Here is a 25,317-nt window from a genome sequence, read left to right as displayed (position 1 = left end):
GCCTAATTAGTTACGGAAAAGAGCGATCTTCTCATTTGATTCATTCTCTAGATAAATCCAAATACGGTCACAGTTTATACACACTTAAAATAGATATTTGAGAAGTGATTGTCTTTCTTGTGAATCATCTTTTACGTCGTGCAGACATAATCTTCAAAGGAGCAATATGACACACCAAGACTTTACTTTCACAAGAATTTGAACCTTCGATATTCATTTAACCTTCTAGTGTTTTACTATTGTGTTATGCCTATGGAGACTGAAACATTTTTTTTTTTTTTTTTGGGATTATGCTCCATTACTGGCGTCCTCAGTCACCCTGTCCTTAGAGCTACACTGAGAAGATAAATCGAGGGATGTGCCCAAATGATCAGGATGATAAGCCTTAACACCGCTAATAGCACTCCTAAGGTTCTCCCCCAGAAGGAAGCATTCTGCTTCTCCCAAGAATCAAACCCACACTAAGAACTTTCAGACAAACTTTCAGCCTACTCCTTTACCACTTGACTATGCCCCTAGAGGCCTGAGACATTTGTTTCTTGAAGTTAGCTATGAAGGAGGAGGAGTGTGACTCCTACCTCAGCACTTATTTTTATAATTTTAAAAAATTTTCGTAACCATTTTGTGATAGTAGGAAAATATAGATCCATGAATAGAAATTAAATTTTTTTCGTCTTCAAGTCAAAAATTTTAATTTTTTCTAAAATCTATTTGAATGCATTATGAAATTTATGTGTTATTTTAGATTGAATAACTATTTTTTATATTAAAAATTATATTTTTTTATTTACTCATTTTTTCACATTTTCGTTTCTTTTTTTTTTTTTAAAATATTTTTTCATTTTTATTCTCATTTCGTATCTTATTTTTTTTTAATTTTTATTTCCGTACGACCTACGTCACCACCACCATATTTTTATTGGCTATTTTTGATTCAGGCTTGTACTCTATAATGTTCATGTCTATTATTAATCACAAGTTTATGTAATAAAAAATTAGATGAAGCACAAAAAGAAGGTTGTACATAATGAATTCCTGAAACGGGAAATCCAAATAAGAAAGATCCATTAATTAATATTATGGACAATAGTGAATTTGACTTGATTCAACCTTGAGCTTAAGGGGGGCCGTTTGCCATTACGACCTCCTTGATTATTATTATTATTATTATTATTAATAAAGTGACTGACTGCTGGTGTGGTGATGTGAGCTGGACATGATTGGGCTTCTAATTCATCCTCCTATCTTATCTCAACCTTTTAAATATTATACTTTAAAAAGAGTACATCAATAAAAGAATATTATTATTATTGTTCTTATGACAAAAGACAAACACAGTGATGTTAAAATTAATATTAAAATTATATATAAGCAAATGCAATAAAAGATTATATTCTTAGTAATAAAAATACGAATAATTTGGAAGCACTGAGTGAGCCTCTGTCCCACGTCTCCCATCCCCAAGGGTAAGGCTGAGAGCTGACCTAAAAAGGGGAAAGAAAAAGAAAAGAGAAAAAGAGAAGGCGTACAGACTGAAGCTTGATTTCTTTCTGTGTCTCGTCTCTGTGTGCGCGAGCGCTTGGACTGTTGCCTTCTGGACTGTGCTTCCTCTCTGAATCTCCTTTTCCACACTCCCTTTTGTCTTCCCAAATGGCTTAAATTCAACACAATTTTTCTTTCTCCCTAACAAATAAAATTAAATAAATTATAGTGCATGCACGTGCCATTTAAGCAACATATAAATTGAACTGAAACTGAAACTAGTGGGATCCTCGCGGGCAAACCGTCTAGCGCGTATATTGAATGCAATGTCCATATATATGCTAACACACGATATGAAGTGCTCCATATAAAGTCATGATATAGAGATTTCATTATATATGGAAACAAATTTTTAGAGAACTTTCTAAAAATTTGAGTATTTGAGTTATGTATGGAAAGTTCTTTTTGGAATGGAAAGTCTAGAAAATATAGAATGAGACAACTTTGTTACAATCAATGATATCTCCAAATTGACTAATTTGATTTTGACGATTCCAAATTCATGTGAAAGATGACATTTTGATGCACAAAATACTCTAATGAAAGTTCAAATTGAAAAAATCTCTAGCATTATCTGATCTAATCCTCTTAATGCTCACTCCAAACTGATTTTTAATCATGTTAATGTGAGAATCACATTACTTGCATCAGGGCATTGTTATAAAGCATTTCCTTTGAAATTGAAAGATTTGTTAGGCACACGTGTAGTTCCCAGGTAATTTTCAAGGAACAAATGAAAGATTTCTCGAGCTAACACTCCTATTCCACTCTCTTTGCCAACAGACGCGTGCCTCGTATCACGAGTTAGAGGCCAGACACTTGGAAAGCTCGGATTCGCGAATGACTCAAATATCTAAGATCTAGAAATCTATATATAAGGAGATAATTTTTTTTTTTTACTTGTAGAACTACATATCATAAATCTTGAGATGAATTATAATTTTTTTAATTGAATTATTATTAAAAATTATTTTCTTATATTAAAATTTTAATTTTAATTTTTTTACACTAAAAAATTAATTTTAATAATGAATTATCCAAGACAGTTCATACGTGAATCCACCACTGCCTTATTATAAGTGACAGGATCTTTCTTTCTCGCTTTTAAAATAATTAAACAAAATAATCATTTTAAGAACAATTTAGGTAAATTTCACATATTATTGTATCCACTATTCATGTGCTTTTAAAATTAATACACACCTCATGAATTTTATGGTAATGGTGAATTAATTTTCCTTTTAGACCGTTAACTTCTTAGAAATTGTCAAAGTTTCTCCTCGTCCCTTTCAATGTAATTGCAGAAAAAGGACAAAAAGTAAAATAAAAAATTGCAACAAGTGGTGGTCAGCCAACAACCACCACTGTCATTATTAGTCTTTACGGGTTCAAAGGATCAAACCCATTCTTTAGTTCTATGATATCTAAAAATGTCAAAAGTTGTATATATTTAAAAATTAATTCTAAATTAATTAAAATTATTTGTATTGTTGTCTAGATACAACAAGGATTTTATTTGACAGGAAACGTCGTCATTGTTGAGCCAACTTCGTATTTTTATATAGTTGTTAAATTTTGACGATTAACAAAAATTCATATCGCTCACGTAAAATGATGCCCCCTAAATTATCGTATAAATTATTTTATGTTGCAAAAACATTTTTAAAATGTTATTATTGTTTTAAAAGATTGTTTGAATAATTTTTGAAAAGGTTTAAAATAATTTCTTATGTTTTTAAAGCATTAAATAGCTTTTTGTATTGATTGAGTCGACTTCCAAGTCCACTCGGCTGAGAAGGTGATTTTTGTGTGTTTTGTTGCTCGGTCAGCCAAGTCGACTCAATTTCAGTCGAGTTGACTTGAGCTCCAACTGAGTCGACTCGATGTGTAGTCGAGTCGACTCGAGTTCAAATCGAGTCGACTTGAGGTTTAGCCAAGTCGACTCGACAGGTTTAGTGGACAAATTTTTTGTATATCTTTTGCCGGTCGTTGTTTTCTCATATATAAACCCCTATTCCACAACCAAAAGAACCCTAATGCAACTCTGAGCTCTCATAGCATACAAATCAGTCTATCAACGCGTTCAAGCAAAATCCAAAATATCAAACGGCTTCTGAGCGTATTGATCTTCCTTCAACAAGCCGCCAAAGCAATAGTAGCTCACTTGTCATCTTTCGATCATTAGATCAAGGGTATATTATTATGTTTTATTGCTTTGAGTTATTGTGCTTTTTATTATTTATATTCAGTCCAAGTGTGGACAAGTTGAAATCTTTGTAACTCTTAAACGTTTTCGTGGATTGTAGTGGTTACCTAAAACAATTTTGAATCTAGGTGTGTATGTGGTTTTAGTTTTCAAGGTGAACTAGTGTGGAAACCTTAGTGTTTGATTTAGTGGAACCCCAATGGTGGTTAAGACCTTGGGAGAGTGGAGTAGGTGTGTGTATCGACACCGAACCACTATATATTGTTGTATTCTCCATTGTTCATTCTTTATTCTATTTGTTATTGCAGTGGGTTTGATATCTTAAAATCAATAATCATAGTATTTGTTTGGATTCAATTTAATAAAATTTTTAAGAGCACTCAATTCACCAATCTCTTGAGTGGCCATACTCTAAGGGACCGATAATTGGTATCAGAGTAGGCTTCTTAGGTAGTTGAACTCATAATATATATTTAAACTTAGAAGAGATCGAAATGGACTTATTCACTAGTCAATCCATCCCTGAAGGCCCTTCACCCACTAGACCACCATTTTTTGATGGTACAAACTTTGCATATTGGAAGATGAGAATGAAATCATATTTATTTTCTATAGATTATCAACTGTGGAAGATTGTTAGAGATGGGTTTGTTACAATTGGGTTTGAAGAAAAGGAATGGAATGAAGAAGATATTAAAAAACATCAAATGGATCATAAAGCCAAATTTATAATCTTTTGCTCAATACTTCCTAGTGAATATGAAAAGTTGTCTGCGTGCTCTACATCCAATGAGATATGGAGAAAACTAAAAGTAGTGTATGAAGGAACAGATCAAGTCAAAGACACTAAGATTAGTCTCTTGATGACTCAATATGAAGAATTTAAATTGCTTCAAAATGAAAACATAAGTGACATGAACGGTAGGTTTCAAAAGATAATAAATAATCTCAAGATGTTAGGAAAAGTGGTGTCCGAAGAAGATCAAGTTAAAAAAATTCTTAGGTCCTTAACTCTAGAATGGCAACCTTTGGTGACTGCAATTTCACAAGCTAAAAATTTGAAAGTGCTAAAAATGGAAGAATTAATAGGTACTCTTCTAACTCATGAATTGATATTGAACAAAACAAACCAAGATAATCCTAAAGGAAAGAAAACTTTAGTGTTAAAAGCAAATGAAGAATCAGAATCTAGCGAAGAAGAAGATGATGATGAATCTGCCCTCCTAACTAGAACATTTGTTGAGCTAATGAGGAAGAAATATAAAGTGCGTAAAAGATTTCCTCCTACATGTTATAACTGTAAGAAAGTAGGACATATGCAATTTGATTGTCCCGAATAAAGAAAAGACAAGATAGAAAAGAAATCAGACAAGAAGGTAGAAAAGAATAAAAATTAAGAAATTTAAGAAACGTGTCCTCTCAACATGGGATGCGGATGCCTCTAGTGAGTCGTCCCAATCCAAAGATGAAGAAGCTCATGTATGTCTTATAGGCATGGAAGATCAAGATGAGGATATAAATGAATTAGAGGAATTACAAGATGCTTATGAAAAACTGTTCAAGGAATATCAGTTATTAAGAAGGAATTAAGAAATTCTAAGAAAAGTTTCAAGGAAGAAAATGAAAACCTAAAAAATGAAATAAGGATCCTAGAAGAGAAGACAATGGAACTAAAAAGAGAATGAATCCAAAAATGTCGATGAGTCTATCAAGCTTAAAGAGGAAATCAAGGCTCTAAAAGATCAAAACAATAAGTTAGTGGTTGAAAAGAATGTTATTGGAAAATCTCTAGCTACCATGCTTTCTAAAAGAAATACCAAACCTAGACCTAGAACCAAGGCACCAAAAAGAGAATGAAGACAACCTAGATGGCAGCCACAACCTAGGAAGACCAAAGAAGTTAGGATGTGGATACCTAAAGGAGTAGCTTAAACTATGAGAGAGTTAGAAAGTGAAAGATACAAAACTGAAAATGAGTCATATGCATGCACTTCCAAAATTTCTCAAGCTGTTGATCATTATGAAGTAGGTTACAAGGGACCCGTCTTTAGATGGGTGCCCAAATCTAAGAGGTGATTTTATATGTGCAGATGTGCGTGAGGGCTACAATAAGCAACAAATGGTATATGGATAGTGGGTGCTCACAGCACATGACCGGTGAGAGAGACCTATTCTTGGATCTCACTCACAAGGATGGTGGATTTGTCATGTTTGGTGACAATGCTAAAGGTAAAGTGGTTGGAATTGGTATGGTTGGTAGACCTCATCTCACCACTATAAAGAATGTTCTTTTAGTATATGGTTTAAAGCACAATTTGCTCAGTATTAGTCAATTTTGTGACGATGGGTATGAAGTTATATTTCGTTAAAAATATTGTCTTGTCGTTGATAGTAATAATGCTATTGTTATTTGTGCTAGTGGACAAGGAAATGTTTATATAGCAGACATTGATATAATTAATGTAAAATGCCTAATGGTGAAAAATGAAGAAGTCCTCTTATGTCATAGAAGGTTAGGTCATGTTAATCCAAATCTGATTAGAAAGATAGGTAATAAGGATCTAGTTATAGGCCTCCCCAAAATAAATTTCAATGAGGAAGTTTCATGTGATTTGTGTTGCCAAGGAAAACAAACTAGAGCCTCATTTAAATCAAAAAGTGAAATTTCAACTAAAAGGCCCTTACAATTATTGCATATGGACTTATTTGGTCTTACCCAAACTAGAAGTATGGGTGGAAAATTTTATGCATTTGTGATAGTGGATGACTTCTCTAGGTTCACTTGGGTTATGTTCTTGGCCTCGAAGGATGAGGCATTCTAAAACTTCGTTAAGCTAGCTAAAAGGATCCAAAGAGAGCAAGAAAATGAAATTGTCACTATTATAAGTGATCATGGTGGGGAATTCGAAATTAGACTCTTTATGGAATTTTGTGAAGAAAACGGAATCCATCATCAATTTCCAACTCCTAGAACCCCTCAACAAAATGGAGTTGTAGAAAGAAGAAATAGGACTCTCCAATAGATGGCTAGAACCATGTTGTTAGAAAATAGCTTGCCAGCATATTTTTGGGTTGAAGCCGTTAACATTGCTTGCTACATTCTAAATAAGTTTAATCTTAGACAAGGCATAAAGAAAACTCAATTTGAACTATATTTCAGTAAAGGCCTAATGTATCATACTTTAGAGTGTTTGGGTGTAAATGTTTCATCTTAAATACTAAAGATAATCTTGGAAAGTTTCAAGCTAAAAGCAATCAAGGCACATTTCTTAGTTATTCAAATGCAAGTAAAGCCTATAGAGTATACAACGTGTTGATTGGTTGTGACACTGGAGCGAACCGTCATCGGGCCAAGGGCGGCTGTTGACCAGTTGTTCCTAGTCACAGATTGTCGATCGGTACTTGATCACTGTTAATCGGATTTGCCATTATGTGGCATATTGAGTGACATTACAGTGCATGGGATTGGGCTTACATTCATTGGGGCTCATGCTTTGTATGTACGGGAAAGTGTTCTCATTGTCATAACTCGGTTGGCCTGTTGAGTGCCAATTTGGGTACGATAGGCGAGCATGTGCATTTAGAGCATTTTTCCTGTGTGGGTTCTTATATGGGCATAGTATGGCCTGATGCTTGACTTATGGGGGCTTTGTCATCACGTTAATGTTGTAAGAGCCATTACATTTATTATTTGTTGCATTGCGTGGTTACCATTTGATTTGGTATACGATTGTGGTTTGTGGTATGGAGTTGACCCTCTATAGCTATGAGTGTGAGCTGGGCTCCAAATAGCTATGACTCGGGAACTTGGGCATTTGATTATGATGGGAGCCTCAGGCTCGTGTGGATCGTGTTGTGGGAGCCTCGGGCTCATGGGCTTTATGCCAGCCAATTCATGGTTATGGCAGGTTTGTATGCTAGGCTTGGGTGCCAAGATGTGCATTTCCTATGTGGGCCCCAAGGACCATTATGTGCATTGTTATATCTATGCTGAGCACTAGTTATTCAATGTTGCATGGTATGGCATGGAATTTTTATATGCAGCATGGCACTTTGTGCGGGAGTGTTATGGGTGAGGGATGTATTCCCAGCTTTGTTATTGTTATGTAGCGAGGTGTACTCAATTGTGGTTTATTTATGAATTAACTTTGTCTAGTGAGGCTTATGTCAAGTATGGCTATTTCTAGTTTTGGTCTGTCTTACCTATTGATAGTGGGATGTGTTCTGGTGTGGGAGATCTGTGCCTAACCTTACCTCCAATCTTTTATTATGATTGCTGAGCCTTGTGGCTCATCTTGTTTTTACAATCATTTCAAGTGTAGGAGCTGACGCAGTGGTTAGACTATTTGGTGTGTTAGTAGCAAATAACTATGTGTATAGGGCAATCCCGACTATAAAGATCCGTGACGTACGAGTTGTGATCAGGGGCACGGACAGTGTGGCTTGTTTGGTTTATCTAGTTATTATGTTGTAATGTATGATTAAGCCCTTGAGTGATTGTTCTATGTTTATTTTTTTCTGCTGTTGTATTATTTTGGGGTAGAACCCCGCCCATGTATTTGGGTTATTAGCTGATTGTAATTATAATTGAGGAAATTTGCAGATCGTCACACACGTGGCGATCGCTTAGTGGAGCTTAGGTTTCATCGAGAAGGGGAGTTTGTCACGAAGCTGTCGCGAGTTGCCTCGTGGCAAGCTGCCATGAGGCTAGCGCTCGCGGCCAGCCCCTAGCCATGAGCTGCCTCGTGGTTGCTTGTTGCAAGACTACCGTGAGGTGGGCGCTCGCGAGCTACCGTGCAGCAAGGCTAGCCCTCGCGACAAGCCTTTATTTTTCTTTCAAAAAATTTTCATTCCCCCCCCCCCAATTTTTTCCTAGCATAACAACTGCTTTAACAAAAAGGTCAATAGTTTTGAAAAACCTTTGACATGTTACAGTGATGATCGACATTTTTTGAACTTATACAAAAATTATAGAAAGTGTGAAAATGCCATGTTGACAGCTTATAAGAATGGTTGACTGTTTAAGCTTAAAGGCCAAAGCCAATCAACAGTTTTATCAAACAGATCAACAATTTTTCCTTGATTCGATAGCCCATTTTCGAAGGCACAAAACGATCGATAGTTTCTCCAACACGATAAACAATTTGCTTTTGCGTTTTAAAAGAGTGTTTATGTTTTTGAATGAATTTTGAAACTCTTCTTTACACATCGCTTGATTTCAAAATAAATCTTCTTCCAAGTTAAAAGTTTATACGGAAAAGAATTTTTGCATATATTGAGAATAAATCTATCATTTGGCATTATTTGGATATTTCATTTTCAATGTCCAAATATGTGAAATATATTTCATTTTCAAATTCTGAAGATATAAAGTTTTTCATCATCAAAATATCATAAAAAACGAAACAACAATCTCTCACTTTTTGATGATGATAAAACTTTTATTAAAAATCCAAAATTCTCCCCTTTTTTGTCATGATCTAAAAGGACATTTTTGCCAAAAATAGGAATGATTTTAAAAGATTATTCCATTTGAACAAAAAAAAAAAAAAAAAAAAAAAGAAAAGAATTGGAGCAAAATAATGAAAATTCTAATGCTCATGTAAATAGGAATCATACATTCAACAAGAACATCAATAAGAAGTAATGCATTCATAATATTCATAACATGGTCATCAAACTACATATGTTATAGCCTGGCCCCTGAGACAATTCCCCGGAAGAAGTCCCTAAGAAGATCCTTGAGAAACATGCTCGTTGCCGAACAAGCATTTCTTGGGACACATCATTTCAAATCCAAAAGCAAGAGTAAAGTCAAAATAAAAAGGAAATTAAATTAAAAATAAGAAAGGGGGGAAGGACAAGGCGACAAGGCCTTTTTTGGTCATGGAAAGGGCGTAAGCCCTTCCCGTAGATGCCCTTAGCTGCGCACGACGCATGTGACTGAGCTTGCCATGCCCAATTCTCGTAACCAAGTTGGATACGTGCGACTAGGTGAGGGCTTTTTGCACATGAGCCTCATGCGGCCCTACCACGTATGCCTTTCTCACGTGAGCCCTATGAAGGACCATGCATTTTGTAGCCTCCTGCGTCCTTGCATTGCTAGCACTAGCAACCAGCCATTCACGACCACTTCCACGCCATACATCCACTCGCGGCCAACCTTACGAGCACATGTATCCACTTGCGGATAGCCTTCCATGCCCATGCAGCCATGCCTTCCGCACCTATGCACCTATCCATGCCACTTGTTACACACCTATCGGACGTTTGTCACACATCCTTTAGCTAACACACCTGCATGATTCCTCTTTCCATGCCGCATGCCCTGCCACGCCACGTACTATGTCGTTTGCTCTTCATCCATGAGCACCTATAGATGACCCTCTCGGGCATATGCTTAAGCATTTGGTCAAGTATCTGGTCACTCCTGGGTCACCCAAAAACCCTTAAGATTGATCCCCTCGTCGCCTCAAGGCGATAAGATTAGCCTCCATCCTAGGACTTTCCTGGGAGGAGGGGGGATTCTCAGCTAGGCCCTTTCATGTATGCTTAACCCTAGGACCACCGGATACAGTGGGAGAGTCATGCACTCCCTACATTTGTGTGTCACGTGCTAGTCATGGCCAATTGTTATAAATACCCGTCGAGCCCTCAACTTCAAGCAAGTTGTCCCGACCTCAGAGCTTCTCTCTCTACCCTTCCAAACTACTCACTTGAAGGGTTCATCCACCCAACTCATTGATATTGCTCACCTGCACACCTCCTCACAAGGCACCCGAGGACTCCATCCACATGACACATTCGAACATATTGCATTCAACTACATCTTTACTTCTCAATGACATCTACTACCTTAGGCATCCAAGGGCTCGTACGGGAGAAATCTCTACTTGCCTTCTGACTATTTTTTGTCTTGCAAACCACCCAAAAGACTCATCCATAGCCTCCATAGCCATCCTCTATAGGAACCCTTCAGAGATCCATCCAAGGCACCCCTACCTCTCTGGTGCTCTATCTTTCTACTCCCCCAAACAACAAGTTGAGCCCCCATGGCTGCTGATTTCCTCCGACGACTCCTTTCTCTTCCTTCTCGCCTAGCCCTGCCGATTGTTTGTTGAGGTTCCTCGACATACAAATTCAATTGTTGTAGTCTAACAACAACAACATCCATAAAAAATAAATCTTAAAAATATCAAAAGGAGTACATGTGAACAACATTTGATAACAGAAAAAGATTAAGGATTGCGAGGAGGAGAGGATGGATTGGATGGAGGAAGTCGTGCAAGGATAGATATGACAAGAGGAATAACCTTGGTGAGCTAAGTAGATATCTCATCTTGTTGAGTAGACATCTCATCTTGCCGAGTACGAAGAGAGCTCATCTTGCATTTTAGGTCAGCGATCTCATGGAAGACTAACTGTAAATCATTTGTTATTGGTTTCTCTTCTCCATTTGGATGGGAAGATGAAGGTCTCGGTGTCGCATGAGTAGTTGGTTGCTCATTCTCATGATCGTCCTCTTCAGAGATTATGGCCTTTCTTTTTCTACTTCTTACCCATTCTACATTTTCATTCTCTTTAAAACCAATTCTCCTAGTGCGAGTGGCATTCAGATGTTGGGTTGGATTGACATAGACTTTCCTTATGTTACCCTAGTTAGCCAATTTTCTTTCTAAGATAGTACTTACTTCCATTCCATGAGGCAGTGATCTAGTTTTTCTAGAAAAAGCCCGAATCATTTGATTTATTATTAAAAGGCATAGGTTGGGCCTATTTTTTTTTTTTTTTGTAATAATCAAGTACATAAGCCATAAGTCTTAGTGACTTGAGCAAAATTACAGCTTCTAGATAGCAAAACTTGATTGCATATGATATGCAATAATCGATTATGTAAGGACATCATAGTAGTATTAGATAGAAATTTAGTGATGGAGTTATCTTCAAAAACTACACGAGAGGCTTCTACATAGTTAAAATGTCCAAGATGTATATCTTTCGCCACCTTCTGGTATCCCAAACATATTGTGAATTAGATTCATGTTCACCTCAAAGGTAGTGGATCCAATGTTTGTCTTAAATTTCTTATCTGATTTTCTATTATTGTAACTATTATTCCCACTAGGGTAAAAGACCTTAATGACATTAACCAAAATGTCCCTATATATGGTCATAAAGTTTCACCACCCAAATTCTTTAAATATATCTATGTATGGGAATCCTATCGATTGAAGAAAATTAACATCAATGAATAAGCTAAGAAGTACCCTTAGTTGTTGAAGCTGAAATCGAACCATTCTTTTTTATGCTCATTTTTGAAGTATGCTTGTGGTTCGTTTGCTTTTTTTTTTTTTTTTAGTGAAGGGTTACGATTCTCATTCGCACGTTTCTTGCTTGGATTCTTTACACGTGCTATTGCTAATTGAGCTACATAATCAAAGGGTTAGACTGATTGAAGAATACAATTTGTGTTGTTATAATCGGTCGAATGAAATAATATGTATGGAGTATGGACAATCGAATGAAGAAGGGATGGCTAGGGTTTTCTGTTGACTAATTTGGGAATGGAATGAGAAAAAAAATGAAGAATGTTGACTTATATAGCTGTGTAATCGACAAAACGATCGACAATTTTTCTCATATTGTCAACTTTCTAATAAAATGATCGACAATTTTAAGAAAACAATCAACAATTTAGTGCTTTTCTTCTTCTCTTTAGACAATGATGAAAAATGGTTGACAGTAACACTGAAAATGGACAATAGTTTTTCTATGTCCTTTTGAAATTTTTTCAAAATTGCTTCCCAAAACTTCTAAAAAACAAACAACCAATTTTAATAAAGATATTGCAAAATATTTTTAAACACTCATTTCCTTCCCCCTTTTTGACATACATAAGAAATTTGAGAACTATTTTGACAATATAACTTTTAATTTGTGAAACATTGGAACTTTTAGAAAGAGATTTGCAAGCAAAATCATAAAGGTAAACACATAATTCAAAAATCATCAAAATTATCACAATCATGGAGAGTTAAGGGATAGGGAATCTAATTGAATGGCAATAATCTAATTGAATAAAATAAGAGAAGAGTGAAAGACTCATATGTAACAGTGTGATTTGAATAGAGGCGAGGATAGGTGTCTTTCTTCAATCGTCAAAATAGGATTGAGCTTTCCCTTTGTCTTTGCATCCCATTTTTTCCAAGTCTTGTTGGATCCAGCCTTTCTCCTAGTCTGGGTTATCATACCCGACAAAAAATAGGCTGAACACGGGTTGGTTTTAGACCCACATAAGCTGAGAAAGTTCTCGCCAATGTTGGTTGTTCACAGTTGCTTGTTCCTTTGCGAAATCTTCATCCCTGACAATGATGAGGGACATAATGAAAATGCTTGCTCACATGTAAAGAACCATGCTCGTCCACAGTGGCCGCACTAGAAACAAATAAAGTTTCAGGCATTGATATTCGATTCTTTTCCATTTACCCCTTCAAATAAGGGAGCTTTTCCACGTCCACTTTTGACACTCAATCTAGCTAACCTACCTCTACTTGTTCTCACAGTTATTAAGTCCAGTGTAATGGGCTTCCTTATGATATCCGAAATTTTGTAGAGGATCTCACGATCTCCATCGGCATCCTAGAGAATCTGACCCAATAATTTCTGAAATGTCCATCTCCTGCCACCATATCTTTATACGTCTTGGTGGTGGCCAAAGGATTTTTTGTATCCAAGATGATCATATATAAGATCATCTCCCATAACTAGCACAATGCCGCTAGGGTCTGTATATGCATATACGTACAGATGTTGAAAGCTAAACATGGAGAATTAATTATCTAATCAGTGGAATGTAGTTTAGTCCTTTAACTTTCCTCCCCCCCCCCCCCCCCCCCCCCCCCCCAATGCTGGAAAAGGTTCTTGAGTCCATTCTATCAAAGTTGACGTATCTTTTGCTGAGGATTGTACGCCCCTTTGAAGATGATTCTTAAACTTGTCATGTTCCACGTCAAACACAAGGATTTGTCGGACTCAATTTATGTATATTTGTATATATATGTGTGTGAAGAAGATGGAGAGATGTGACTTTTTGCATGGCACACAACTTTTTTGGACGTCTGAACATGTGATCTTCAAACGTTTAAACTTGATTCGGATGAGACTGGTTGACCAATGGATATTTTTGAACGTTTGAGCATGCTGTTACAAACATCTGAGATAACCCAGGCAAGCTTTCGATTTTCAAATTAGTTTATTGATCTAAATCTTGTCTCTGGGCTTCTGAACCACACCTAGATAGCTATGTTCTTCTTACAGACGTCTAAGCTTTTGTTTAAACATTCAAAAGCTTCAGGAAAGGCAGAATCTAAGTATTGTGCTTTTTCAAATCAAGCCAAGATCCCATGCCTATTTTCTTTCTAATTTGACGAAATTGGTCTTTATTTAAAGGTTTGTGAATACATCTGTCAATTGATCTTTAGTATATTTAAGTTTATATTTCCATTTTGTATGTGTTCTCTTATAAAATGATGTCGAATTTGTATGTGTTTGGTTTTAAAATAGAGGACAAGATTTTTAGTTACTTGAATACCGCTAGTATCATTACAATTTATTGAGATATGATCAATTTCAAGTTATAATCTTCTAGTTGATGCTTAATCTACAATATTTGAGCACAACAACTACAGACTACTACATATTTAGTCTCGAAAGTGGATAAAACTACTCTAGGAATATTCCAAGAAATTAACACGCACCACTTATGCTTTTTTTATCAATTTTGTTTTCAACAAAATCTATATCAGTATATCCTATAAGTTCAAAAGATGTACCTTTGAAATACCATAGTCCCAAATGTTGTGTATTGAAAAGATATTTGAATATACGCTTAACGACTTGGAGATAAGACCCTTTTGAGCTTGATTAAAATCTAACATAAAGCCAAAACTATACATTATATCTCGTTTACTGTGCAGTTAATTAGTAGAGATCCAATCCTTTTTGTATCTTTCTTTTAATCAACTTTCTTTCCCTTTTTATCTTTATCTACCTTGGTTAAGGTGCTTGTAGGGGTAGGACTTGATTTATTTAGGTCAAACAAATCTTTTCAACACTTTTTTTTTTTATGTATTTTGTTCGATTTATGAAAATACATTCCTTTAACTGTTTTATTTGTAATCCTAGAAAGAAACTCCACCCCCCTATCATACTCACTTCAAATTCATTTTTCATAGAATTTGCAAAATTTTGATATATTTATTCATTTGTAGCTCTAAATATGATGTCATCAACATATACTTGAACTATAAGCATATTGAAATTTTTATGTTTTATAAATAGGGTAGTGTTAATTTTCCCTCTTTGAAAATTGATTTCCATTAGAAATTTGCTTAAACCTTTGGCACCAAGTTTTGGGAGTTTGTTTCAAACCATATAGAGTTTTAGATAATTTAAAAACATGATTTGGTTTTTCATTTTCAAAACCAACTGCTTATCTAACATAAACTTCTTTATTTAAATATTCATTAGAAAAACACTTTTGACATCCGTTTGAAATAATTTTAAAGTTTTTAAAACAAAAAACACTTTTGACATTCTAATAGCCTCAAGTCTAGCTACAAGAGCAAAGATTTCATCAAAAGCAATACTATAAGAAATAATAGACACTCAAGAGAAGGGCGTGAATTGGGTTTTCAAAAGCCTTTTTAATTTGAAGCAACTTTATGCATAGAAAAATGTTTGACCTTTTGAGAGCTTTTAAAAAATAGTGATAAAAGTATCTATTGAAGACTTAACTTCAGTTGATTAAGGAAATAAGGATGTGAGTACGTTTTGAGTGAAAATGGAATTTTCAAGATCAATTTTAGAACAAAAATTGCAAACTAAAATGAAAGGTAAAAGTAAATAATGCAGGATACATAAATTTTATAGTGCTCCACTCCCTTGGTTTCTTACTAAGCATTTTAACAATCCACAATACCTTTTACAGGATAAACTAAAACCTTTGTTTTTCAATGACTTAGCAATAACCTAATACAAATAGCTTTTATAAGAAGTAGCTAAAACCTCTTGCAGTGTGTCTTTTATGGGCTTAAGCACTAACCACAACAAGATAAGTTAAATGTATAAATTTAGCACTTTGAGAAACTTTTACAAGATTGAAATCAAATGATGAAAATAATTTCTCACAAAGAAAAAAAATGATTAAAATAATGTGAAAGTAAAAACTCTATCTCTATTTTTTGCTAGTAGATGATGTATGTTTTCAGAGTTCTCTAGCTCAAGGTAGGAGTAAGAAGAATTTAAGAATTGCTCTTTTTTCTTTAACATTTTCTCTCTTTTATACTTGTTGTCAAGAGAATGATATATGTAAGAAATAGTTTTCTTTCTTCTCAAAATAATCATTATAATATTCAAAAATTGAGATAAAAAATGTGAAAAAATTTAGAGTGTAAGAACCCATATTTTCATGAGGTTACCACGTAATTTAAGTAAGTTCAGAATATCGAAAAATTGGCTTGATAACAATTATAAGTATCGAATTGACTACAAGGAGTGTCCCTAGAGCCAAGATATCTAAGGAAAATGATACGCTTTTGTCGAGCATTTTGAGGCATGGTTTATGGTATCGAAAGAAATTGGATTCGGAACGATTTTCGGTATAGCTAAAATGCAACTGTCATTTAGGTTGCAAAACCGAATTATTATAGGGGACTTCTGAGAAGTCAACAGAAGCTTGATAGGGCTTTGGTTTTTCATAAGGAACAACCCTTTAGTGGTCTCAGGAAGAAACGAAAGGGTTTAAGGCCAAAACAAAGATTCGGGCCTAAGTGTAGTTTTTTAAAATTCCCGAAGGGAGGTCGAAAAGATATTTTTTCAGAATTTTCGGGGGTCAAATGGATGTTTTAGGACTTGAGGGTCTTGAAAATGATTATGGAAAGTTAAGGGGCTATGTGAAATGGGCCAAAGTGAGAAAACCAAAGTTTGAGGGGTCAAAGTGCAATTTCAAGAAACTTCCAAAGCAACAATGGCTGACTAGCCATTCCATTCACCAAATTGGCCACGGGGAACCCACAAGCAATGGTCGGGGATGCTTTTGGGTCAAGTCATGGCTGACAATGGCCACTAGGGTGGCTGGATTTCAAGAAAAATCCGACTAGAAAATTGGACGGTTTGTCGCGCACCTGCAAGTGGGATTTTTGGTCGGTTGAGGCCACTTGAAGGTCGATCTAGGGTAGGTATATGCTTTAAGGCTCATGGGTTGGCCGATATTGGGCATTTGAAGCATCGAAGATGCCTATAAATAGGGGTTCCACGATTGCCGAAAATGAAAGAATTGGAGCTTCAAATCGACCGCCTTTTCGAATAAATTAAGAGTCAAAACCATGGGGCTTTTGTTGCCCATGGCTTGAAGAAGAAATCTACAGATTTTGGTGAGTTTTGGTTGAGGTTTGAGGGTGTTTCGAACTTGGCAGAAGATGGGAGACGGAAGCTTCGGCCGAGGCTTTAAGCCTCCAGTTGAAGGCCGAGGCTTTAAGCCTATGGTTGAAGGCCTTTCGGCCATTCTTTGGAGCTTCAAGATTGGCCAAAAGGATTGTCTGGAAGAGGGCTTTTGAGGGGTGGAAGAAACCAGAAACGCCGGTAAACCATCGCTTGAGAAGACGACCAGCGCGTGGCCGGCACGCGTTGGTCTTCACGGGCTGCCAGTTGCCCTAACGCGTGGGGGTGTGTGCGGGCGCGTGAGAGGTCCAAAAAATTGAAAAAAAAATCCCAAAAATTCTAGAAAAATATTTTATGGGGGTTTGTGCAAAAAATTTTGAGGTTTGCCTTTTCGATGTCTCGGTTTCTACACCGACCAGCCTCGTTTTGCGTGCAAATTAGGGTTTGAGGTAAGTTCAGTAATTTTTCTTTGATGTCATTAGACTTTAATGAATTGTTGTGGAAAAAAATTGAAGAAAATAGACTCGAAGGTATTTATTTGAATTTTTAGAAGGGAAAATGAAAGAAAATGCAAGAAATTATGAAAAAATAGGTTTTAATACTTATTTAAATAAATATGATGATTAGGGTGCTTTGAGATTTAAGTTGAAGTGACTTGTGCAAATTTTGAGGTTAGCACGCAAATCGAGACGATGCATGTATCTCGAGGCAAGCGTTTGAGTATCGAGGTAGCCCGATAAGATTGAGAAGGTAAGTGACACTTCCCAACTGGATTTAGTTTTTTGATCTTGTCATGTTGTCATGCCTTGTTATGAGTATGTTATATAGATTGCATTTACATGTTTTGATTTATAAAATATGCATATGAGCATGATGAGATTCACGGTCATACGTTGCATGGGTCTAGGATTAGATACTGGTGTCGTTGCTTTGTCAAGGGTGCACCCATACACCTCGGTCTAGTAAGGAGATTGGAAAAATGGTGGGTAATTTTAAGGTGCAATCGACCAAAACATGAGAGTTATGATGTTATGTGCATTACATATATACATGAGCATTAAAGGTTTTGTTCCCTTACTTAGATGATTCGTCATCTAACTTGGGCTTTGCCCTTGAAATATTCAAACGTTCTAGATGGAGATTATAGCAGATACGAGAATGAATGAGACATGAAATGACATTTAACAAAGTGCATAATGAGTTGCATAACGAGTTGAATGTATGTTATGTAACCCATATATTTAATTTCTGTTACTTTGAATTCTGAACGTTTCGAGAAATGATGATGTATAATCTTAATTATGGTTAATGAGGATATAAGAATTGATTTATGATTAATGTTAAGATGTTAGGTTCGATTCTAGCTTCCGCACTTAATGTTTATGATAATTCACTTTCGAGATAAATGTATGGAGATTTTGGGATATATATATGAGGAGTGATATGAATTAGCAATAGTTTTAAGAAAATTTTTATCCTATAATTGTCCTGAATTTTAATGCGCTCGAAAAATGGGGCATTACATAGAGGACTTTTGGAGCCTTAATGGTCAAAACTGTGCATTAAATGCACTTGCAATAACTAGTTTAACGACTATATTTTTTAGCTTCAGTACAACATTACTCGAGTACAAAGAGAGGCTTACTTGACTAAGTTTGATCATTACTTGACTAAGTTGATCTTTATTCAACTAAATTTTTTCTATACTCAACTAATTTTGAGTTACAGAGACATAAATTAAATACTCGATTATAAACCAAATTTAGTCGATTATGCAATAACTTTTACTCAATTACAAAAGAAAAATACTCGATTATTTTTAACACTTACTCAAGTGGATTAAAATTAAACTCTTACTTGATTATAAAATTTTCATAGTTGATTAATACTTCAAATACAAAGACATAATATCTATCCAAACAAAATTACTTGACTATGGCATAAAAATACTCGACTAAGATAAGATTTTACTCGATTATGCTTAACTCCTAGTCAATTAATGTTCAAGTAATGAAATTTGATATTTTCTTGGATTAATTACTTGATTACAAAATTGATTTAATCGAGTATGCTCTGACATACATTTGAAAATAAGTTTACTCAAGTATAAATAGAAATTTACTCGATTGCTTTTGATTTAGTTGAACCTTGTAATAATTACTTGATTATAAAAGAATATTTAGTTGAATACGAACTCTTACATACTCGAATACAAATGACATTATACTCAATTAATATGATGAGTGCAAAGACTTAACAGTTGATATCAACATTTTACTCAAGTAACATAGAATATTCACTCGATTAAGACTTTAATACACTCGATTGAATTTAAGCCTTACTCAATTAAGGCTCCATTAACAAACATCTTTAATATTTTGTTTTTAAATAACATTATCAAAATAATTTTCTCATTAACATTTAATATATGACTTAATATAACATATTAAGCCAAAAAATTTATAACACAAGTGTTGTTTATGAAAGTTCATTAAAACTAACTTCTAATCACACTCACTTGGCTATATAGAAAGCCTAAATGGACCAAGATAATGAGATATTCTCATCGCATGGAATTTCAATAGATTCTCAAAGAATAATAAGCTGAGTGCACTAAATGTTATTCAATTAAAAATATTCATTTCTAGATTAAGGAAAGATCATTTTACTTAGCACACAATATGACATATTCCATAGAAATACAATTACCCAAATAACTATTCATTCAAATACACACACATGAAACACACATAAGCTAAATAGCTTACGTGACATAATATAAAAAAGATTGCAAATTTATTGAGCACAATATATGTTACTCAACAATAAAGTACAACATATAACACAAAGATGCACCAGTTTGAGTATAATGATATCTCATTTATATTTTACAAAAACACATATAAATTAAGCAAAACATATATATGATTTATTCTATAACATTTAAACCATTATACACATATATGAATATTACACATTTTAAATCCAAAACATTATTATTTTAAATCATTTGACAACTTAAGAATCTACAGCAACTTGATCAAATATTGTTGAATTCAACAAGCTTTAAATTCTTTCAAATACTTGAATGATTTTGCTTATCTAGCAATAAACATTCAACATTATAAGTTTTTCAAATGTTCTTCCATTAAATTTCAGAATATTGATAATCTTAGGAATTTGATATTAACTATCAAATAGAAAATCTAAGATCATTGGATCAAAAGTATAGAACCATCTCATGAGTATGTGATTATTTACTACAAGAACTTGATGTGATCCACACACTTTGAATCATAACATAAATATTGATCACTTAGGACAACAAGCTTAATCCTAAGTTTACCTTAAGAACCATAAACTCCATAAGATCTATAAGATACTTATACAATATGGATATTTAAAATATCCCTTGAAAACCTAAACAACCTATTAGCATAGATAAGACATAAAAATAATCTTATTTACAAATAGATAAAATATAATAACATATTAAGGTTATCAACACAACCTTAATATTTCCTTAAGAAATATGATAATTTATCTATCCTAAAGAACAATAAAATATTTTCCACATATATAAACCATATTAATAGATAAACATATCAAGATTCCTTGAGAATATTCTCAAAGCATCCTTATCATAGAATTACATTAAACTTTTGCATAAAATAATCATCTTCAAAACATTCAAGAACAAACTCAACAAATATAATAGGATGGTTTTTGGGCTTGAGTACTGAGGTCCAAACTCTTTTTCTTTTAAATTGATTTAGCTCTTCTTACATGACAATCATCGAAGATTCATCTCTTTCAGCTTTCTCAAAAGATTTTGGCTTTAGTTGATATTCAAAATCCAAATTTGCACATAAAGTTTAGAGAGAAGACCTAGTTTTTATACCTTCATTGGGATTACCTAGGATTTGTTCTTTTGAATGATTTTGGGAAAATTTTCATTCTTTAGGCAAGTTGTTTTGTTGGATTATTTCATCATGTTTCTCATTTATTTCCCTTTGATTTGATAGACTAGGTATTTCATCTTTTTCTAAATTATGAATAACTTTAGGAAGAGATGGTGTTTTATTATCAAATGACACATGGATTGATTCTTTCACTATTTGTGTCTTTTTATTAAATACCCTAAAGACTATTATTTGATGAGTATCCTACAAATATACCTTCATCAACTCTAACATAAAATTTACTTAAGAGATCCTTATCATTATTTAGAACAAAACATTTACAATAGAAAACATGAAAATGTCCTATGTTTAGTTTCTTATTTCTCATAAGTTCATAGGGCGTCTTTTTCAAGATTGGACTAAGCAAGCCTTTATTTAACACATAGCATGTTGCATTTATACGTTCTGCTCAAAAGTATTTAGGTAGATTACTATCACAAAGTATAGAGGTCACTCTAGACCTTTCAGGGTGCTGTGAAGAAATGAAGAGTTTCTCATAATAAGTTGAAGTGTTCGGTCGGCGTCAAAGAGTTTGACGTATCCTAATTGCAACGGGACCATCAACCTAGAAGGTCACACATAAACTAGGTAATGCATTGGATTAGTGATTCTTAGCTACCATGAATTCTCAATAATCATAAAGAGTTAATGATGATAAAAGATATCTTATTAAGAGTTAACAAATGGATCAACAAACTGTTAAGAGTTAATAGAGGGAGACCATTAAGAGTTAATAGGCATACTGTTAAGAGTTAACAAAAGGTCTTAGTTTCATTAAAAGTTAATGGAAGGGCCATTAAGAGTTAATAGAGGACCTTGATGCAATTTTTTGAAACTTGGAATAAAAGGCATGAAACAATCAACAATGTTCTTGAATAGTTGACCGTTTGGTTGTAAAATGGTCAACCGGTTGTTTCGAACGGTCGACAGTTTCAGTGAGTGGGATTTGATTTTGCATTCCATTCTTTTGTCATTTCAATCAACAAAGCATTTAATGCTCTGTTAGTTTAGTAATGATGTGCTCTCAGGCGCATTTATGAGGAGAGAGGAAAGGAAGACAAAATTGAGGGGAGCGACTTGCTTCACACGCACACTCGACCATTCCTCATTTGTCTATTTTCAGAAATGAAAGCAAAAGCTCTTGGCTCCATTCTATTATTCATTTTCTTCCTTTTTCTCCATCGCCATTTCTCTTCCTTTCCTTGCTCCTTTCTTGCTGTTGATCCAAAGGTTGTAAGACAACTGTTGTTTTCTTTCGAGAAGAACCAAGCATAGCTTAGAGTCACCTTTATTCTAACTTGTCTAGTACGTGGGTAAGGCGAAGGGTTCCATTGTTTCCTAGGTGTGAACTGACTTAGTCCTTTATGATTGTGGGAGCTGGCGTGGTCGGCCAAAGAAGTAGGTATCGGAGCGGACAAGCTTGGAAAGAAGTTACTCATGGGAGCTTGTTCAAAACTGAAAGCATTTGGGTCCAAGTGCATCACAAGCACAATCAGCATCATCTCAATGGCATGAGATATGATGCCCACCTCCCAGAGATCCCACTACAAAGATAAATCAGGAAAATGGGTGGCCAAAGGAAATGGCACAAATACAAACTGAGTCAAAACATCACATATTCCTATTGCTCAATGGTAAGGCCACAAAAATGATTATAACATTCTATATACAATAACAATCTTCTTGGCCTTAACCACCCATACATTTCAAAACAAAAAGGGTATAATATTTTAATTAGAAAACGAACTCTTTCCTCATGCCCTCAAAAACCCCCATAGACCTTTGGTTGGGATGTTACCATACACAGGTTACCCAAGACTCAAGCTCCACCACACTCAGCCATTTCCTTAGCCATTTTCCTTATCTAGAATGATGTAATGCAAGGGTGAGTCACAAGACTCAACAAGTATATTCAAAGTATGCTAGAAGTAATATGAATTATAAACATGAATAGGATAATGAAAGCACAGTAAGTAAGAACTACCCACAAGATTCACATAACTCCCTTCCATACCTTACCGCATCATATATCTACAATTCTATCATATCATCATAAGGACCAATGTCTTCCCACGCACTTGATTTACACCAGGTGAGCATTAAGAGTCGAAGCTCAAACGCACCGACTTTCATCAGGTGACCATCAATAACTAAAACTTACACGTATTGACCTTTCTCAAGTGAGTATCATGAGTCATAGCTCCCCATGCACCAGATTACATTAGGCAAGTATCATGAGCCAAGGCTCTCCATGCACCAAATTACATTTGGGAAGCATCACGAGTATACTCCATATAACAAATTTAACCATATGTTCTAAACATTTTCCATGCATCAACTCACCCATGGTCATACAATAACTCATTAACATAGACATGAAACCCATTTTATACACACATATAAGATCATGCATGCTTGCATGATTCCCCTTTCTCTACCCTCCTCCCCCCCATGGGCATTTATTTCTCTATGCATGAGACTAATCTTCTTCACAACAATGACCAACCATGATATCAAACGATAAATGAATCCACCATTAATTCATATAATGATTTGGGGCAGAATAGAAGCATTAAAGGAATAATTGAGCAACCATAGGGGCAGACCGATCAACAACTAGAAAGCATATGTTGACCGCCAGAAGCCTTTCCTCCCAATCGGTCGATAGTTGAGAGGTAATGATCGACAACCAAGGCTAAATACTCCACAACAGTTGACAGCCTTGAGCCAACTTATTGACCGATAGAATGCCAAAAGCTCACGGATAGCACAAATTCACAAAACGATCAATAGATCAGGCAATGTGGTTGATAGACAGCATCGAAGGAGACACACACAAAGCTAAAATACATGCAAAATACACCAAACTCTTGCATGTTCTCAACCCTAGCCAATAAAAGCATCATTCCCAAGAAATATAGGGTGACACAAAACCCTATTTGAGGTTCAAAAGGAGTTCAATTTGAATCAATGAGAAACAAGAGAGATTTACAAGCTTTTCGCGTAAACAACAAAAACATGCCCCTTACACCAAAACAAGGATTTTCTTGCATCAAATCTCACAAATAGAGATATCATAGGGTTATGGTAAGAAGGAGAAATAAGAACTTGCATCCACTAAAAGGTATAAAATAAAGAGTCTTGCCTCATAGGAAAAAGAACTTGCCTCTAAAAGAGAAGAGGCAGTAAGAACTTGCATATGAAAGAGAAGAACAAGACGAACTTGCCTCTTTATCGAAAAGAAAAAGGAAGAAGAACTTCCCTTGCTTTGGATGGCTGGACCGAAGAGAATAAACAACCTATTAGAAATCTCACCTTCTTGAAACTTTCAAAATCAAGTGGAGAAGAAAGAAGGAAGAGGGGAAGAGAATAGAAGAACAAGGAGGAGAAAAAAGAGAAAATGAAGTAGAGAAGGCTTACACACCAAGCTTATGCTTTTTCCAACTCCCTTGGACTTCAAATTCCATTCAAATCCCATTCATAACACATAAACATCACATGTATATACATATATATACATTTTTGCGGCCACTCGGTAGCAATCAGTCGACAAACTTGAAGGAAATAGTTGACCTTTTGCAACCGGTCAATAGTTCCTTACCCAACGGTCGACAGATGCTGCCTTCTGCCACCATTTTCATATTTAAGCCATGTTTCATTTAACCTATCACACTTATATATCTTTAATCAAATTAACCAAGGTAAACAAAATATATCACACACATATATCCATATCCATTTTGCATCCTTACAATTTTTACTTTTCAACTTCATTTTACCAGCCTTTTCAACATTCAACAATTTTTTCCTATTAAACTTTCCTCGCTTACATCACTTTCAACACATTGATCAAAATACTTGACAAAATATACCACCCATAGGGATATTAACAGGGCGCCCTGGACCCACTAACGAGTCGTTACATAAGGTAACCTTAATTATGCTTTTGTTTTAATGCATTTATTTAGCATATGGTTGTTTACACTGGGTCTTGCAAGGGTTGTTTTTGTATCCTTTCCGTAGCCTGTGTGTTTTTAAAAAAGTTTTGAAAACCTCTATAACCCCTTGCATGATACACTAAGTGTTGGTGCATTCTAACATCCTCGATATAACCCTGTCAAGAAATTTAAAGGAGATGTAAAGATTAATGGGCCGAATGGTGACCCT

The 25,317-nt window shown here is 35.0% G+C and overlaps 1 protein-coding gene across 1 annotated transcript in view; it reads right to left on the bottom strand.

Annotated features, from left to right (window-relative positions):
• Nucleotides 1-1,494: 1,494 nt before the first annotated feature.
• LOC127813881 (uncharacterized) overlaps nt 1,495-25,317 on the bottom strand; it is a 51,278-nt gene continuing 27,455 nt past the window's right edge. The window contains exon 5 of the transcript XR_008026239.1: nt 1,495-1,683. The gene's annotated coding sequence lies outside the window, so the exon portion shown is untranslated. The remainder of the gene's footprint in view (nt 1,684-25,317) is intronic.

This window comes from Diospyros lotus, chromosome 12 (assembly GCF_014633365.1).
Source record: "Diospyros lotus cultivar Yz01 chromosome 12, ASM1463336v1, whole genome shotgun sequence".
Classification (NCBI taxonomy): domain Eukaryota; kingdom Viridiplantae; phylum Streptophyta; class Magnoliopsida; order Ericales; family Ebenaceae; genus Diospyros; species Diospyros lotus.
Note: the sequence above shows the minus strand (reverse complement) of the source record. Positions and strands in the feature narration are given on the sequence as shown.